We start from the raw sequence: 19,646 nt of genomic DNA on the forward strand, positions 1-19,646 counted from the left end.
ATGCTACCATATGGTGTATGTAAGGAGAAGTAAGAAGTGGTAGGTGTTTAATTAATAACATTTTTGTACAAATCCGTAAATAAAAGTTGCGAATTAGGAAAAAAACGCTGATAATTATAATAAAAATATGTGGGTTGCCCATGTGCGTCCTCAGCCCCACTGTGCAATAATAGTTTCAAATACAGCTGAATGGGTTAAACAAGATGCAGAAAACCGAACATAGATTACTACGTAACTGTGACATCTCTTAGCTATTTGCATATGGGAGTACTCATGGTTTCAGGAATACTGGTGTACCAGAAATCTAATGAAGCCTGCAGGAACCAATGCCTGGACAGTGAACCCAGGCCATTTAACCAGATATGGTGAGACCACAGATTAACTTTAAAGTAGAGTTAAACAGGATGGATAGCCCACAGCTAAGGAGAACCTAGGTTATACTTCAGCTCACTTTAAATATTCCCGTTAAAAGTCAATGCCCTCTTGCCATCTTTGTGCAACATTTGTTTTGTCCCACAAACCCAATTTATGGAAGTGGATTGCACCTACTCATTGTAAGGTGGGATTTTCAAAGGTTTGTGCTTGTGCCATGTGATTAACCATAAAAAACAGAAGAATAGGAGTGTTGCAAGCTTTGACAACCCATAATTTGGGCCAAGAGGAATTTTTTTGTAAGTTAGACTTAGGATTCATTACCAGCCTCCACAAACCAAGCAATATGGAATTTGGGAAGCCCCATGCTTAAAAAAAATCCTCTTGTGTTGAGAAGCAAATTAGTACACTGTTCTTTTATGTCAAAAGCAAAGTTTTAGTAGATTGTCTTCCAAAATGTATGAGCATCAACAGTGACCTACAAAATTGAGATGCAAAATTCAAAAATATCACAAAGGGAATTGTCTTAAAATATGTTGCTGTTGCATACCAATGCTCAGCTACACACTGGCCACAAAGCTACGGTGGATCAACGTCACTAGGTTGAGTGTATTGGAACCTTCAACCAAGTGTTCATACTATTAATGCCAAGAAGAAACCTCTGCACAGTTACCAATTTCCAGACAATAATACCAATACAAGCATATGTTGGGAAGTGGCTGTGTAGCTCCCCGTAAGATTGGTTCTGTCATACAACACATATTTTGCCACAGAACTGGCGAAACTCATTGACCTCCAGGGGTAATATGTGGAATGGGCTGAAGTGGAACTCAATGCGTAATTCAGTGTAAATCATTTGAGCCCAACCTTTATATGTTACGTAGTTACATAGTAGGTCAGGTTGAAAAAAGACATAAGTCCATCAAGCTGAACCACTAGGGAAATAAACATATCCCAGATTTAAAACCCTATGGACATAGTTGGTCCAGAGAGTGGTCACCAACCTTTTGGACGTCAAAGACCACTAATTTCTTAGACTCCGAACAGCACATGCACGGGGAGCGTTGTGACACGCCAAGGGGAAGAAACTTTCCCCAGAGTGACGTCATGATGCCAGAACCCGTCCACTCTCCGATCACAGGCATATGATTTAACTAGTTAGATGGGCTTTTATTAGAGCAAGGCTTGACACAACCCGCCCACCTCCCTGAGCCCGCCATTTATAGGGGAGACATTGTTCGCGGCTCTGGTCAGTCCGCAGTGGGGTCCTTCTCCTGACCCCACTGGGGGGCACACGGGCCAGAGCCGCGGACCACCAAAATTTTCTCACGGATCAGTGGTGACTGCTGGTCCAGAGGAAGACAAAAAAACCCCTCGTACCATTACCATGAGGCAATCGGTTGTTCCCTGGATTAACAGTCTGTAATTTTTCCTTGAAAGCTTTATTATCCAGTTATATTCTGTGCTTCTAGAAAAGCATCCAGCTTTTTCTTAAAGCAATCTATAATATTTGCCATTATGTTAATAGTCTTGCTGGAATATATCAATAAAAATACAGTAAGGGCTGAAAATTTTTCCTTTCCTAGGGAAAATTCTGGTACAGGCTATCTCCAATGATGGCCCCATGTATGAAGGCTTGAAGATTCGGTCATATGAGTCCTCCAAGAAGATGAAATCAGCCAATCTGAATATTTCTATATCCACCCCTTTAGTAGAGATTCATTGACCAGTGTCTAGTGCTTGGCCACCATTGAAGGTAGCCTAAAGCAGCATTTTCTCCAGAAAAGGTAAGTATTTTAGCCCTTGTTATTTTTCTATCAAGTCTGTTTCATGTTATAGGTCCACTTTCAAAAATAACAGTGCAATAGCTTCTTCTTAAATTTGTGCATATGAAGAATTTAGCCTGGCAGGCCTTCTTAGATTAATGTGAAAAAGGGAACGTCTTCCCCTCCCCCCTCAATAAGAATCCACGTGAAAGAATAATGATGTTGTATGAGCGAGTGCTTTCCTCTTATTGCTAGTTCAATACACTTTAAGTGGAGCTGTCTAGAAACCACAATGAGAACTGACAAAATAATGACACCAGCATTAGCATAGAGAAGAGATTGTTCTAAGTCTTACCATCTTTTAAGCACGTCTCCCAATCATTTCGACTCACTGTAATAACCTGACACTTTTTATATTATTACACTGAATTATACCTTTCTTGATTCATAGACTTGTTAAGCTGTATTCATACATCTCTGCCAAGCAGACGTGTACTATGTCCATATTATGCGATACAACCATTGCATATGTACATACAGCAGTTTCAGAGATGAATAAATTCAAAACACAATCTCTGTGAGATAGATGACAAGTTATAATAAAGGCTTAATGGTTTGTGACATGCCTCTTCATAATTACCACTTCCTGCAATAACATAAATAAAACAATTCTTTAATATATTTATAACCACTTTGTGTATTGTAATTTTCAAGCATTCCTAACGGGAACGTTTAGGGGTTTTGTACATTATTTCTTTTTTCATTGTTGCAGTCAGGACTAAAAAATACAGAAATAAAAATATCATTTTTTAAACAAATATGAAATGTTGCATATTTAAATTTTGTATTTTCATTTTGAGCCTATAGGTGGTGCTTTAGCCCCTTTTTTACATTTTCCAATCTCTCTATTTGCTTTTTTCATGTTAAAAATCCTGTCATATACCTAACGCAATAGCTGACACTTTACACACACACACACACACACAGAAATGAATCAGAGCAGTGACTGTATGACAGTTGGAGGCTTGGAGACCCAATAAATAGTATGTAGCAAAGGTACTTTTACTAAAACACACATTAACTGTTTTATATGTTCAGTTTAAATAGAAAATTGTGCTTAGCAAAGCTTTTCTTCATTGGTATGAAGTTAAATAAGAATCATGGTGTCAAAAGGGCAGTTGCTTGAGGAAAAAGTGGAACTCCATTAAAAAAAATAAATTATTGCTACGGCTATGTACATGAACAAACTGCATATATTTCTGAAAAAACAGAGCTTATTTCTATCAATGGCCACCATTCTATTAAACTAATGCTGAAATTTCCATTTTCTAACAAAAAGATTAGAATATTTTCTGTGTCCAAAGTGGCCAGAAACAGAAGGAAAATGTACTGTAAGTAAGGAACCATATTTTAAAGTATATGTCATGGCAAAAAAGAATAGATGCAGTACTTTTCCATATTACATGCTGATATGACCATGGCAGCTTTTTTTGTGGTGTCAGCACCACCCAGTAGAACTTTTCTAAACTGCTTAACCCACCACCAGACATATTCACTGCAACATAAGGAAAAAGTGTTTTGAAAGAACTGAAAGGGTTATTTCAAGATAATGAAGAAAGTGTGCACAAGACAGCTAAATATAAATAACAAAACATTTTTAATGGTTTGTCTAAAGGACCAAAAAACAAACAAAAAGGAGCAGGGTAGGGTTTACTTACACTTTCAATCAATCTTGGTTCCCTGCTCTGCATTGGCAAAGCACAGGTTTGCTTGAAGCTCTTCCTGCAAACCTCCCCATTGCCCATTGCTGGAAAAAGTTTGAGCTTTGCTATTTTGTAGGAAAACACTGGGTTTTGGTTCTCCCATCTCTTTGCATTCTCTCTTACTTTAAAAAAACCAAAGCAGGTACCCCCAGTATCAGTCTATTTAAAAATACTAACACATATTTCCATCATATGGAAGAGAATGGCACTGAGAAGTCTTAAAAACCCATTAAATAGTTGTGAGATCATCAGAAATTTTCCAACCCGTTTGAAGTTTGCAGGATTTGATATTCATGACATTTTGGTCGACCAAAATCAGAAACAATTGATTTGTTGAACTAAATGGACTGCTCATTCAAATAGAAAAATCAGCCCTTGTACTAGGCCAGCCCTAGTTTGGTAATTTTCACCCATTCACAGGTTCACATTGGACAGGTTTACTTTAAAGAGAAAGCACATTTCACCAAGAAAACCATTTTCATTTTTTTAGAGGTAGACTATTCAATGAAATAAAAAACTTTGCTTAAAAATTAAACTTTGAGTCATATTAACCCAGATTTTTACTTTCCCCCAAGAACATCTGTGCCACCCCCCACAACCAGCACACATAATTGACCCTCCACCAATTGTCAAAAAGTCACCAGAAATGGTAGTTAATCATCATTTTCTTGCTATAGTAAAAATGAAAGAGTGCTTTAAAGTAAGCACTGTTCATTCTCTGAAAAGAACAATTACGAATGGAAAGCGCAGTGATCTTTGCTGGTGCTTTAGTGACCCAGCAGAACTGATGACTAAATGATGTCAGGGAACAAGATGTACCAATGCTAGATTTTCACCCAAGACTTTCATAAACATTTGTCTTTGGTGTCGAAAATCCACCACCTATACCAGTTTAAGGCCAGTTGCAGTTGCTCACAATATCAACAGGTGGATGCAATGGTGATATATGTATACATGACAGTCAGACTACAGAATGATACATTATTGAGGTCTAGTCATATGATCTCCATCTCTTGTAGCTTTTATCACACAAGATCAGCAATACTAAAATTTGGATCTTCAATAAGATCTTGGTTTGCCGTACCATACTGAGCAGAATCAGAAATTTTTCAAGGAGATACAATCAGAACCAAAATGAACTAACAAAAAAAGATGCAGAGACAGAGTTAGATACACCCAAAAAGGAGGCCATTGTAGAGAGCATTATGGCTTGGTTCAGTGGCAGATGTAGCCAACCGTGGGCCCCTGTGCAGAACTGACTTGGGGCCTCACTGCTAAACTAATTTGGCTAAGGAGGACCCAGGGCCCTCAGGTAGTAGCACCTTTTACACCTCCCTATGTCCGCCCCTATCTAGGCTCTCACACTCCAAGTATGCAATTCATAATGCCACCAAGGACACTTGCCCAGGCTCAATCATAAAAGAAGTGGTGAGATGGTATTGGTAGGCAGGGTGCAAATAGAAGCCCTTTCTTGTGCTGGAAAATGGGCCGCCAACACCTTGATGCGTGGGTGGTTGAATGCAGCCCTTACACCTTATGCCATGGCCACTGATATGCCACTCAGAGAGAAGTATATCATGGCGTAGGCATGCCTTATCTCTGCTCTGAAGACATATACAAATCTACATATAGTGTATATTCTTCTTAATATACTAAATGTAGTCTCGTTGCATTACAAGTTTTGATGAACTGCAAAGCTGACTTATAAGAATGCGACTTGCCGCAGAGACGGATGTGATATAAAAGATATATGTATCTCTCTTGTCTATAAAAAAAGGAGATAAATTCATGAGTTTGCTCCTCAATGACCTCTTTATACTAGCATCTGTCAGAAAGTGACAGTGATTTACTAGACCATTCCTTAGTCAACGTGTCACTTGTCTGAAGTGTTCCATTGCGTTGGTTCCATGTGACATGCGTTCATAAGAGAGTGCATGCTGCAGATTTCTCTAGCTGGATGTGAAATAAAACAATGACACTGAAAATATGATAGAGGCAGATTCTGGAATAGTAGTGTGCTTTAAGTAATCTCTCCCATTTGGCTAATAATCTTTAGGAGAAGTGTTCAGATGAGATCTTCACTAATTTCTTATTACTATACTGACTCTAATTTAGACAAAGAGCTACTGCATTTATTATATAAGGCAACTAGAACTAAACCTCAAAATTAAAAAAAAATAGATCTTCATTATAGAAGGGAAAAGACGGGCCTGGAATTGGTTGATGATTAAAGTAAATTGTTTTGGGGTGAAAGAAAGGTCAGGATAGGGATTGGTTGATACGTGGAGGTGAGGGTGGGGTTAAAGGTATATAATGATTAGGCATGTATGGGGAGGTCACTCAATTTTTTAAGTTTCAGGGGAAAATTTCCTACCCACCTGCCCCCATTTTTCCTGGAAGGTAGTTGAGTGGCAATTGAGATCCTTGATCTGTTTTGGTGGGGGTATTAGGGCGGTCAGGGGATGCATCTTCGATGTGAAGTCTCCAGATTGGTAAGAAGGGAAGTTGATGTTAAAACTGGGTTGGGGTTGGGCTGCACGCAGTGGTGATATCGTTACCGCAGGGGGTGTTATGGTGCCTGGAAGCAAAAATATCCAGTTGGCGCCCATCCCAAATGGCAGTGTGTGCCTTCGAGGACCTGCAACCAGAAAGGTGTTAATGACAGTGTTTTGGCATTATTAAAGGAGATTGTAATTATATTGGTATTAGGTTGTTATTGTATTGTTGATACATGTTATTGGGATGGTATTTATGTTGTTATTTATTGTTAGGTGTAAAAAGTATATTAATAATATGTTAATAAAAGGCCTGCGAGCCCTTTAACCACACAAAGGATTTGTGTGTTTTATGGGCATTATGAAGGTTATATAGCGTAAAGAAGAGGTCTGCGGGTCTCTGGCATCCTGCAATCATATCTTTTACAACAGCACAATCTGACCTGCCTGTTTGCAATTTTCTGTAGAATGTACATTCAGCTGTGCACGCGCATACAACCTTGTAATAACTCTGTGCATCATTCTTGCCTGGTCAGTTTAGATAGTTGTACATCCCGAACCTGGAAAAGGATCAGTTGAAGGTTTTGGCATCAGCATAGGAGTGATGGCGAGTTAGCTTCCACTTTAAAGTTGATTCCTAGACTGCCCCCACAGATGGATTCCTACATACTGTGATATTAGGGGGATTAGCCTTACCTACCCTATAGCACTCCTGAGAGGTCTGCTATAGCCCAAACCTTGGGGTGTACCTGGGATGGAATGGGAAGTCCCACCCAGTACATTCCTTTCCATTCCAGAGTCAATTCTGCAGTTTTCTCTATGATCCTGAACTCTTTTCCCCAGCACACCCTGTTTTTTAAGAGCCCCTGCTTTTTATAATGGGGACCCGCCCAGGACCCATCCCTGCAGTCCTGTACAATATTTTTGCAGTTATGTATCCAAATTTTACATCTTCTCTGTATAGGGGTCCATCTTTGCTTGCCCTTTTTACTGTCTGCATAGATTGTCTGAGCATGATATTTGCAAAAGGGCACAGCCAGGGACTGGTTGGCATGGTCCATCACTGCATTGCTGGGTCACCACCCCCCCACATCAGAAAATACCACTGGTAGGGGACCTTAACAGACAACTTAGATACCTATGTCTCTTAACAAAGGTTATGCCTTCCTTTTATTCTAAAACACTGGGTTTTTCATTTAGCCTTCAAATGGTAAAAGGCTTTATTTACCAATAATGCTTGCCCACATGGGCCTTTACCCTATCTGGACTCTTAGCCTATAATTACCATCTGTAGAATAATATCCCTGGGAATGTCAAATAGCACAGCAGCTATGATCATGGCTAGGTGTATACTAATTAGAAAGTTATCTCTTATCTGGTCAATTACTTGTTTTAAGTGTCAATGTGAATAATCCCCTCAAAACCTACTTCTTAATCATGTATACATCCCCTCTTAATGGCTTTTGTGTCTGCCACAGAGGTGGCTCAAGATGTATTGAGTAGGATATGTTTCAGAGTTTCTCCAGCCACCTTCCTGTACTCGGCAAGAGCAATGAGCCGCTTGGGGTACGTTCTGATTAAAGAATGATTGATGGGCCTCTTGGAGGGGTCTCTGCTGCAATATGTCTAGTGAATGACTTCCCTGGCGAGGAGGTCGACAAATCAAAGCTTACTGCCCTGCCGGACAATGTCACAGCTCCGCTAACGGGCCATGATTAACAGGCATAATCAAAATTACACACGACTATGCCATGCGCTATACCAGCCAAATGATCCTCCCAATGTAATTAGCTACAGATGTTCTGAATTAGTAATACTAAAATATATTTGTTTTACTCAGCTTCCTGTACTCCGGAATCCCATTAAAATGCCATATTAGGACCATTTGTCAGCAAAACGACAGCGTTTAATAAGGCGTTAACCGTAATATCTTCTCAGCTAGCAATCAGGTTCAAGCTGCTGGATTTTAAAATTTTGCTGGCTGTGTCATGCTGGGTGAACTCTGATCTGAATAGTCCAATTTACCAAATACTGGTATTCTGGTTACAGGTGGGTATAGGTGGTATCCACTGGCTACGCCTTACTTTTACTAAAGCTCCAGTGGTTGATTCTCCCTCACCCTCCACTATGGTCTGTTCTTTCTTTTGTTGCAGCTACTCAACTTTAGTGATTTTTAATTAATTATTTTTTATTATTTTTAATATTTTTTAATAAATTTAAAAATAAGATTTAAACAAAATTATATATATATAAAACAAAATTTAAAAGTATGGTCAGTCTGGTAAATATGTGTATTGCTTATAAATATTTAATAATAATATTTCCACGCTTTTACCTTCTTCCCTCTCCTTCTCTGCTTGGTTTGTATAGACTTGATCACTAACCACATTTCAATTACAGAGGAAGAGTCTAAAGACAAACTGTTACTGCTTTGACTAAAGAATATCCATACATTTCCATAAACCCCGTGTCACGATTAGTGGTGGTGGGATAGTTCTGATTGGAGATATTCTGACCTGGGATTGGATCTTGGAATTGGAGCAATCCAAGTTTCGATCTGACATTACTTTTCGTGTCACTGACCAGATTGGCTGAGATATACTATATTTTAAACATTTTAACAGCTGCCATCATCCACTGGCCTACTATACCAATGGCCAATGGCAGGTACAATATGGTTTAGCCAATCTATTCACTGGATGCTGATAGCTAATAATGACAGGTGTATTAGGGCTCAGCAGATCTTGCCTTCTTAATTTCACTGTTCGGAGCACCTCTAGTCATGAGCAGGACCCTTTGGGGAATTGGGATTGGGGCAAGGAGTAGTACCTGTCCTTGATCAAAAGAGCTTGATTTTGCAAAGCTGAAAAGTTTGGATATGGGGAGGAGCACTAGTTTACCTAGTATGGGGCCCAGAAATTTTTGATGATGGCCCTGGTCATGAGTGACCCCTGTATTTAAATGTATAATTGTTTTATATACGGATTTTAAATTACCTAGGTAGAAAATAAAATAAAAAACACATGCTTTATAAATGTCAGTCTCCCACTATACCCCTCTAATAGAAAAAAACAACACCTAAAATCCCAGTCTCCTTGCCTACACTTATGGTCATATGTGTCTTCATTCTTCCTCACTGAAGGGTCCGATCGTAGACCCTGCGTGACATTTTCTATTTGACTGTGCTCAGTTCTCTCAGGCTTCCACTACAAAATGGCAACACAACAAGCTCTTTATGTTCACTGACTACAGCCATGGATTACTGCTCTCTACGTCTGGAAGAGGTAATGGCAAGCACACATAATGGCACAATAAGGTGAATAGAAAAAGCTCTTAAAAGGGATTTTTGTAAAAAGTTGGAATAAAAAATGAAAAAGGAGGAAAGACACAACATTTGCACAAAGAAAGTTTTTAAAAATGTATTATATTTAAACATTGAATAAAATTGACCCATTCTTTAATGTAAAATTTATAAAACAAAATAAAAGGTTAAATCCCTTATGTATGTGCAGTTCTTTCTGACTCTGTACCCTTTTTTTGCCGTATTAAAAAAGCTTTAAACTTTCACTGCATGGCTCATCTATAAACATCATTAGGGTGAGTGTCCAGGGGAATTATTTTCCTGCATTTCATGTTTATTTGGAGCACACCCATTTATTTTTATTGAGCGGTGTTTATGGCAGTTCACAAGTTGTGTTTGACCTGCTTTGCTTTGTGTCTCCTGAATTTCTTTTTTATGTCAATTGTTGTTTCCCATTCAAAATGATTCATTTGGATTTAAATACCTATTCAAACCCAAATGTGTTTGCTATTCAAATGCAAAGTGCCTGTGGACACTTTATCCTTAATGTAATTTATGCAAAATGGGGAGATTGGAAATGGAGCAACTGTCCAGATTTCCAAGCTTTGTCAACAAGGCAGTGCAAAGAGAAATATGGATGCCCCAAGCACACAATTACCTTGGGCAACCAATCAAAAATCACTTTCTATCGTTCTGACTTCTGTAAAGCGATATCTAATTGGATGCTATGGATTACCTGATTGGATGCCAAAAGCACAGATCCTATTTTTATGTCGCTTGGTTCTCATAAATCATTCTTGTAGTTTTTATTTCTTAAATATGTTTTTTGTAATTTCATTTATTTATACAGCAGAACCTTCCTCTGCGTTTTGCAAAGAATAATGAACTATTAGGTTCAGTCTCTGCCTCAATGGAACCATCTAGTTTAACAATCACTTTCCATACCAGCTTTGTACACAAAAGTAAATGTATTACATTGCCTGTGTGTTATTATTTGTAAAAGGATGAGCTGTGTTTAGTAGAATGTATGGCTTTAAAACGGAAAACTATATCTAGAACTAATCTAGCTTCACAGAGCATTATGTTTGAAGGAAAACTATAATTGTATCTAATGCAACCAATCAGCTTCTCCCCTGAAACACTTCAGAAGAAGCTGATTGGCTGCTGTGGGAAGCTAGAGCATTTTTTTTATCAGACATACCAATGCATAGGGACCATTTTTAGGGTCTTTGATGTATTTGTTTATCTCCCATGAATACATGCAAAAATATTGAAACTTATATCATTATCAATGGGGGTATTGAGCAGTTTCAGCAAAATATTTATTCCTAATTGATTTTTAATGGCACCTCAATGCACCTTATCAATGAATGAGATTTGCATAGTGGTGAAAAGAAACACACTATAAAGCATTGCACTTCCAAAAAATTCTGCTTGGACAATGGTGTCCATTGAGTAGTCCGTTCAAATGAACAGGCTGCCCTAAGGCAACACATTATAACAGGCATTAATTGACTTACTTATAGGAATTGGGTTTTTAAAAACTTCAGAACATGTTCCACTTTTGGCTATGCTACAGTTTTTTTTTATCTAATGTTTAATATCTAGTCTATATATAGGTGATTACAGGTAGGGGTCTATTTATAGATGTTTTTACCAAGGTTCACCCAACATTTACCAAAATGTATCAAAATGTAAAAATGATCTTTCACTCATAAATATATATTCTAAGTAAATAAAATGTGACCACTGGGTGTGGTCTGGGTAAAAATGAGTGAATCTTGGGTGAAACGATTTATAAATAGACCCTATAGAGTTTTCTAAATTCACAGCAAAGCAGAAGCTGTTTGACTTCAGGCTGTCTCATTTTATATGAAATTGAAGCTTTAAGGGATGCTGCTCTGATCTGTTTGCTTCTAGTTATATAGCTTTACGGGATGTCATATTTAACTGAATAAAATACAAAAACTTTTTAATGCTAAGGTCTTGACAATAATAAATAAAATAGAAATAGAAAATGTGTTCTAATACCAACACATCCCAATCTGTATATTTACATCCCCCAAAGCAATGCCCTATGTTTTGGTCCCTATTATTGATTAGAAACCAGAGTGCTTGTATTGATCAGAGTGGTTTCTAATCATGTTATCACTTTGTCAACAGAGACACATTGATCACATTGAAGCTGAAGGCTTCTTTAAAAAATAATGGATTCAGGTTTCAGAAGCTACTGCAGCTTCTATATCAGTGTTTCTTAGCCAAGGTTTCATGAAACTCTAGGGTTCCTCCAGGGGTCCATTGGAGAAATTTGTGTCTCTCGGTTTAATTTACCTGACACCAATGATCTTTTTGACTATCTCTAAGGGTGGCATTCTTCCTACTGGCCAGCAATGCAAGAGTCAATCATCCCAATGACCACCACACTAATGTAATGTGATCTGTATGTATACTATTTATAGAAGGGGTTCCCTGAAGACCTAAACGTTATTTCCAGGGGTTCTTCTAAAAAGGTTGAGAAACACTGATCTAGATAATAAGAAGATGTGTCTATTTACTACTGTAATTGTTCAACATATTTATAATATTAAACCCCCCAAAATATTGATATATCCCTAAGCAAAATAGTAATGGGGTTAATTTATAAAGCAGTAAAGTTGACATTTATTAAACAATTATTAGTAGAGAATCACATAATAAAAACATTGAAAACACATGCACTTGGATCATTCTTCACTAAAGGCTATTTGCTGAATGACAGATTCATTGCTGTATAGATAGACCCCAATATATCGAGGAAATTTTACTGCCAATGCTAAATCTAGCCTGATTATCTTGACCAACCTCTGATGATGTAAGGGTTAAACCACTATACATTCTGTTTAATCAGATTTACTACTAGCAAGAACATACTGACTGTGTCCCTGAGAAACTGTCTGTGTGTACATTAATTGCATTTAATTGGACTCACTCTCTACAAACCCCTGATTGGATTTATGTAATGGTGTAAAATTAATGTCATGGGAACACCTTATTTAAGTTAAGCTAACTCAATACAGACTTTATGACACATTGGAGGATAAGCTAACATTTGTTATTTATAGACCTTTTATCATTTGCAGTATATTATTCACTGTACCTTGTTATTAGGCTTCCATTCATGTGGTACCATTAATATTATTATGGTTCTATTATTGGAGCTTTTCATTGACACCTCTTTTGTTATGTGTTCAGGGTAAAAATAAAGAGAACTTCTCACTTCTTGTACTTCATGTATGACATTTGCATATTTGTAAAAGCACCTGTATGAAAGAAAAAACTAAAATCAAGTACTATTATTTAATTTGATCAAACTCGTTAAAGCCATATACTGTAGGCTTCTCATGGGGCTTTTGGAAGCTGTAACCTCTTTTTAAATTATTCTCTAGTGTGTATGCAGGAAAGTCCTCAGCAGGTACAGCTGTAATTAGGAACCAATAAGCTAATTTTGGCCAAAAAGGAGAACAGAAGCAAGAGATCTGGTACAGATTTAGCAGAACTGCAATCTCTGTTATGTGGTTACATGGGGAATATGTTTTATATTTCCTGGTATTTGTGTTTCAAAGGTGTGTTTGGCTCTAAATGTCTCTTAAGATTACCTTTTTAAGTTTAGGTTTACTATGATTTCTGTTTCCTCTTTTTTCACATGGATCTTATTTAATACTTAGGTTGCTGACTAATAGGAATTAGGTGACATTAGGTGTGAGGCTTTGGTATTCTTCATTTTGACATGGCCATAATGGTTGGATGGGACCAAACGTGATTCTTAATCTCCACTGCTTATATTCAGGTTTAAGCATCTCTGATGTCCTCCAGGATGTGCATGAACCAAAAAGTCCCACCTCATACATCGTGCGTCATTGTGTAGCCGAGATAGGGGAAGTAAGGCTTTGATACAACAATACCCATCTATCAGCCAGTATTTAGAAAATTTCATGTGTACTGTTGTAAAGACAATGAGCCTAGTTTATTAAAGCTCTCCAAGCCTGGGGAAGATACACTTTCATCAATGAAGCTGGGTGGTCCAGCAAACCTGGAATGGATCTTGTCCAGGATTTAAAACATTTGCTAACAAATAGCAAATGACGTGTATAAGGATCCATTCCAGGTTTTCTGGATCACCAAGGTTCACTGAATAAAATGTATTCTGTCCAGAGAACTTTAATAAATCAGACCCAATGCGGCCATATGTATGTAGGCACCACCAGTTGTGTTTTAATTATAGAGTACTGTTGATGTTACAACATTCAAAGACATATTAGACAACTGCTTTAAACCTTGTGCCAACAGTTTGGTAAAGGCCATTATCTGTTCCTGTTTGACTTCGCCCATGTGTATAAAGACAGCTCCATAAGGATATGTTTTGATGAGTTTGGTATGGACAAACTCAAGGTGCCTGCTCAGACCTCAACCCAACAAAACAACTTTAGGGTGAATTAGAATGTCATCTGCAAGCCAGGTCTTCTCGGCCACCAGTAGCTGACCTCATAAATGCTCTTTTGGAGTGATGGGCACAAATTCTTGAGGAAAGCCTTTCTAGATCAGCGGAAGCAGAGTCACAAAGAGAAGCCAACTCTATTACTGTACATGGTTTTAGAACTAGATGTCTAACAAGCTCAAACAGGTGTGATGGACTGGTATTCACAGTCTTGTGGTCTACTAGTTCCAAGGCCCCTGCTATTGGCCAGAAAACACAAAAGAAAACTAACTGTCCCTCCTAGCCCTATTAAACACTGATCTCTCTGCTTGAACTCCTTTGCACACTTGCCATGATCTTTACCTGGTCCTTATTTTCTGTTTTAGAGTTTTAATATTCCTAAATTATGAACCAGGCAACAGGAAAGGTAGAACCGTTTAAGGCAGTGTTTCTCAACCAAAGTTCTATGTAACCCTAGGGTTCCTCTTGTTAGGGGATCCTGGGTCAATGAACAGTCTGTGCCTCTCAGGACAGTTTGTTAGGTACCAATGATATGTTTCCTGAAGACCTGAAAGTTAGTTCAAGGGGTTCCCCCATGTTAAAAAAAGTTGAGAAACACTTCATACAGGTGATAAGGATTAACCATTTAATTTACTAATTATGTTACGGAAAAAAAGGATTTGGATTGGACTTTTAGGTTGTTTTGAACAGAACCAGGAAACAAAATACTCAGAATTACCACCTCCTAGAAACATTTTTGAAACTTTTTTCAGTGTGTATACTACTTAGTCTTTCTGTACAAACATCTTCACAAGTGGATGCAAATAATCCCTGGGAGGTATTCATCATGTAGACCTGGAAGGACAAACCAGAGGCTCTAGGTTTAGTTGAGTTGTTTTCTTGATTCATATTCCAAGCATAACATTGTTTTGTGGACAAGGGGTGACAAATGACTTTGTGCACTCTCCCTAAAGCAACAATTCAGGAGCAGTTTTTTAGTAAAAATAGGACAAGTCTTTTTTAAGCTATGAATTTAGACTTTATTTTTACCGCTGGCTACAGCTTCTATTCTTCAAAGTCTCCTGGCTGCAGTGGAAAAGAATCTGATTTATGTTAGAGAAGCATTGTGAGAAATTTTATGGGATTGAGTTTTCTTTTATGAAACCGGTACTTTTTTTACATTTAGTTTTAAGACTTAAACCTGAAAAGTTGAACATATGTCCTTTTCTGTAAACTTAGATCACAAGTTTGTCTTTTAACTTTGACAGATATGCATAAACTTACAGCTATGTTTCTTCTTTCTGGTGAAAGACGTATTTTGCTTTACCCATGCATTCATCCAATACCCCTTTAAACTCTGTAAAAAGTTAAAACGACTCAACTTCAGATTCAGCTCCTGCAAATCTAGACATTCATTTTACCATTTGACTAAACCTCATTTTTTTTGCTTATCTTTCTTCTGTCAATGCTGGCCAACTGGAGCCTTTTTATGTCAGTGACTTTGGTTGTTCAGAGATTTTTCTTCTTCGGATTCCCAGGATCAAAGAGATCTGCAAAAACACATACATTTACAATTTACTAATCCAGAAGAGTTTATTAGTGGTCTAATAAATTTGGTTTATGTTTTATAATGGTTTGGTAATATTTTTGGAGACATATGACATACATTAAAGTGTATACGTAGCCAAAACATTTTTCTTAATTTTGGACAGGATGGGTAAGAGTTAAAACCCTTCCCGGTTTAGTTTTTTCTTTCTGTGTGCCAATGGTTCATTTTCACTTTAATATCTGTCGCATAGGTGCAACAAAATGACGGAATTCCTTTTTATATAGCTGTCTCTGAAAGAGTCGTCTCTCTTGTTCTGGGACAACCATAAAAAGATTTCTCCTAATGTTCATGACAATGGTCAATGATACAAACAGAAAGTCCCAGATGAGGACACAGCTAACACTGAAGACTTGACAGCCAGTCTAGCCCTTTATCATTTACATCACAACCAAGAAAAAGGTTTTGCTTGGAGATAAACTTTAATATATTCAGTATTAAAAAACGGTCCACAACCCTGCACTTGAAAACGTAAGCAGAGTTAATATCTCAATTCAGTCTGCTCTCAGCCTCCGTACATTACAGTTTTAGTTGGAGGAGGGGGAAGCAGTACAAAGAGCCAGTTAATCCTATGCCATATTCATGTATTAACAAGGAACATGCTATCGGGAGGATAGAGTATAAAGAAGACAGACATTCTCAACTAGGGTTACATGGAATCCTATGATTCCTCCAAAGGTTACCAGAGGTTCTTTGAGATGTTCCTAATTGACTTCCAACAGTTTCTGTCAGGTTCTGGGTCCGATGACACGTAGGATCTTTGTACCTTTCTGTAAATGTGGTATTCTAACCAACAATTTATGGTGGCATGTTTCTTATAGTCGGCAATATAAAAGGAATGTTTTCCACTAGTCTTCAAACAATTATTTAAACATAGATTCCATAATACATAAAAATGTAATTCAAGGGTTCTTCTGCAGTGAAAAGTTTGGGAAATTCCAGTATAGAGTAGCAGGGAGATAAGCTCATCATTCTGCTGTGTACTTTAAATGTTTAATCACAGGCTAAGAATCAAGATCAGATCTCCAAAGACTCCTATAGTAATATAGGATCAGATATTTCTCATCATTTAGGATGCGTAAACACAATAAATATTCGTAGCTGGAAATGATCATTCATTATCGTTTCCAGCAACAGTAATCATATCACGTGTGTACATAGCCTCATCGTGCTATTAAAGTACACCAAATATTAAAAACATTTTCTCCAACCTGACAAAGACAGCAAATAAAATGCTGGCATTGCTTTTCAATCCATCTTGATTCCAAACCTAAAAAAGATCTATCAAAAAGTACTTAATTTTTGAGTTATACACATTGGGACTGATTTATCCAAGCTCCCCAAGACTGGAGAAGATACACTATCATCGGAGAACCCGAGTGATGTGGAATTGATCTGGTCCAGGACAGAAAATATTTGCCAAAATAGCAAAATACTTTGAATGATGAAATCTATTCCAGGTTTGCTGGAATGGAATCACCCAGGTTCTCCCATGATAGTCTATATTCCCCAGGCTTGGGGAGCTTTAATAAATCATGCCTAGTGTGCTCTTCAATGATACAAGATAGCACAATAAAATTGCTAATATAGCTGAAATGCCCCTAAATTCTAGACATTGCAGAGACAATACTGGGTGAAAGCAAATTCACCTAGAAGTTTTGTTTTTTTTTTTTGTTAAAAAAAACATGTAAACACCTGTGGAAAAAAAATCTACAAACTCCATGCAGGCAGCACCCTTGGTGCTAATAGGACCAATTACCGCAGTGCTTTAAAACAAAGCACTAAGCACTTAGACACTCTGCTGCCCATGTATTTTGATGTTAGTATCAATAAAATGCTTTCTATTTTGAAAAACGGTTCTGGTCTATTTTCTTTTATGTTCCACCTGGAAGCAGGGAACAATTTATTAGGCATGAAATTCTAATAGATTTGGGTGAATTACCTACCAAAAATAAATATTTTACTGCCAGCAATATCCAGTCTATCATTTTTACACCTTTTTATTAACACAATTAACGTCTGTTTAACAACTGGATAAAGCTGTGATGGATAGCCCGGTAGAACAGGTGCTGCCATGAAATAAAGATTATTGGTATTCCTGGAACACTAATATACACAAGACTGTGCAAACTGTGCTTGGGGCTCAAGAACTTTTAGGCTGGTAGATGTGTCTGCTTTTGTATGGATACTAAATATGGATCACCAAATTAGTAAACCTTAAACCTGTTTTAAAGAGTAATTGCACTTTGACCAAGGTTCGTGCATTTATTCTTCTAGAAACAAATGCCAACATGACGAGGCCGACCTTTATGGAAATAAATCTAGCTTCCAGCAGTATGGCCTGGTTTTTAGACTTTTTACTGAACTTTTTCTGGCCAACACTAAAGGAGAACATATATATGTATGTATATGTATATAAAAGCTTTATGGAGAACATGAACATACAATGAACACATGAGGTTTGGGTTCACTGCTACTATGGGTTAAAGATGAATCATATGGGTTCATTTGTGGTCCTGGTATATTTAACTTTTTTACCCAAAATACACAACATGGTCTTAGAGGTTTGAACCATGGTAAGCAGGGTTAGAAGAGCAAATAAGGGTCATTTGCATAACAGAGCATTTCACAAAAAATGGGGAACTCTGTGCAGCCCTAGTTCCAGAAGTTTTTGTAGGGAAATTAAGAGGAGATGACAAATTACATATGGGGAGATAAGGGTCACCCAGGACTTTTTATCACAAGCTCTTTGGGCAATCAACCCTTTTGCTGTCCTATTATTGTTGGTACTTTTATCTTAATTTTAGAATTATTTTTTTTCTATTTTTATGTTGATTCAGATGTTCTAAAACCCAAGGTGCTCAATGCATATCACTAACTGATCATCTTGGTGTCGGCTTTGTTCACAGCACTACCACTGATTTTCATTGCAGTAATGACTATGCACCAAAAAAAAAACACTTGATCCCAAACCATCATGGTAGTATAACACAGTGCACTGTACAGGTAGGGCAGCACAATGCTCTTATCTTTATCTGTAATTGTAACAGTAATGTCCATTACACTCATCTGTCCCCACAGATCTCTCTTGTCCTTCCTCTTTCCAATCTTTGCCCCTCTTGATTGGCATACACAGATGAGTTCAATTCCAGCACATCCTGGCATCATATGTATTATTTACATAAAAGAAGACACAGATCAGGCAGGAAGTGTGATTAAAGGTACATTGTCTGTCCTTCCTGTAAATATGAATTATGAACACATTACTAATAATAATGTAAGGTTTTCTTTAAACATATTATTAGCATAGTAATGCATTTGTACTAATGTAGATTATGCCATGGAAACCAATTTAAGAATAGCTACCTATTGTCTGATTTACCCCATACCATAGAGCTGTATACATTAAATGCACATCTCAAATGTTGTACTATGTCTTCCTTACCTTCCTTCCCTACCCCTGACTTCTAATTATTTTGAAAGCCTTAAAAATCATTTAATAAGTAAATATTTAATTTAATTGAATTAATATTTAATAAATAATATAAGTTGGTGAGAGGGAATAGAGGAACCAGGGAAGGCAAAATATTAGAGGTTAAGCTTTAAATATGTAAAACTGTTTAAGAGGCTTTAATTAGTCAATCAAGTCAGAGAATGGAGCTTTAAACATTTCTTACAGGATCAACAGGTATTTATTAGCTTTTAATGAACCAATATATTAGAATGATATATTTAATAGAGGGAGACAACAAGGGAAGTTTATTGTTATGGATTTCATATCCTTCAGGTAGTGGTGGTGAGATTGTTCTGATTGGAGTTCCAAGCTAAAATTATTACTTGGAATTTAAGCAAAACAAGTTCTGATCTGACAATTACTATACCTTTCATTG

The sequence above is a fragment of the Pyxicephalus adspersus genome, chromosome 7 (genome assembly GCF_032062135.1).
Source record: "Pyxicephalus adspersus chromosome 7, UCB_Pads_2.0, whole genome shotgun sequence".
NCBI classification, from domain to species: Eukaryota; Metazoa; Chordata; class Amphibia; order Anura; family Pyxicephalidae; genus Pyxicephalus; species Pyxicephalus adspersus.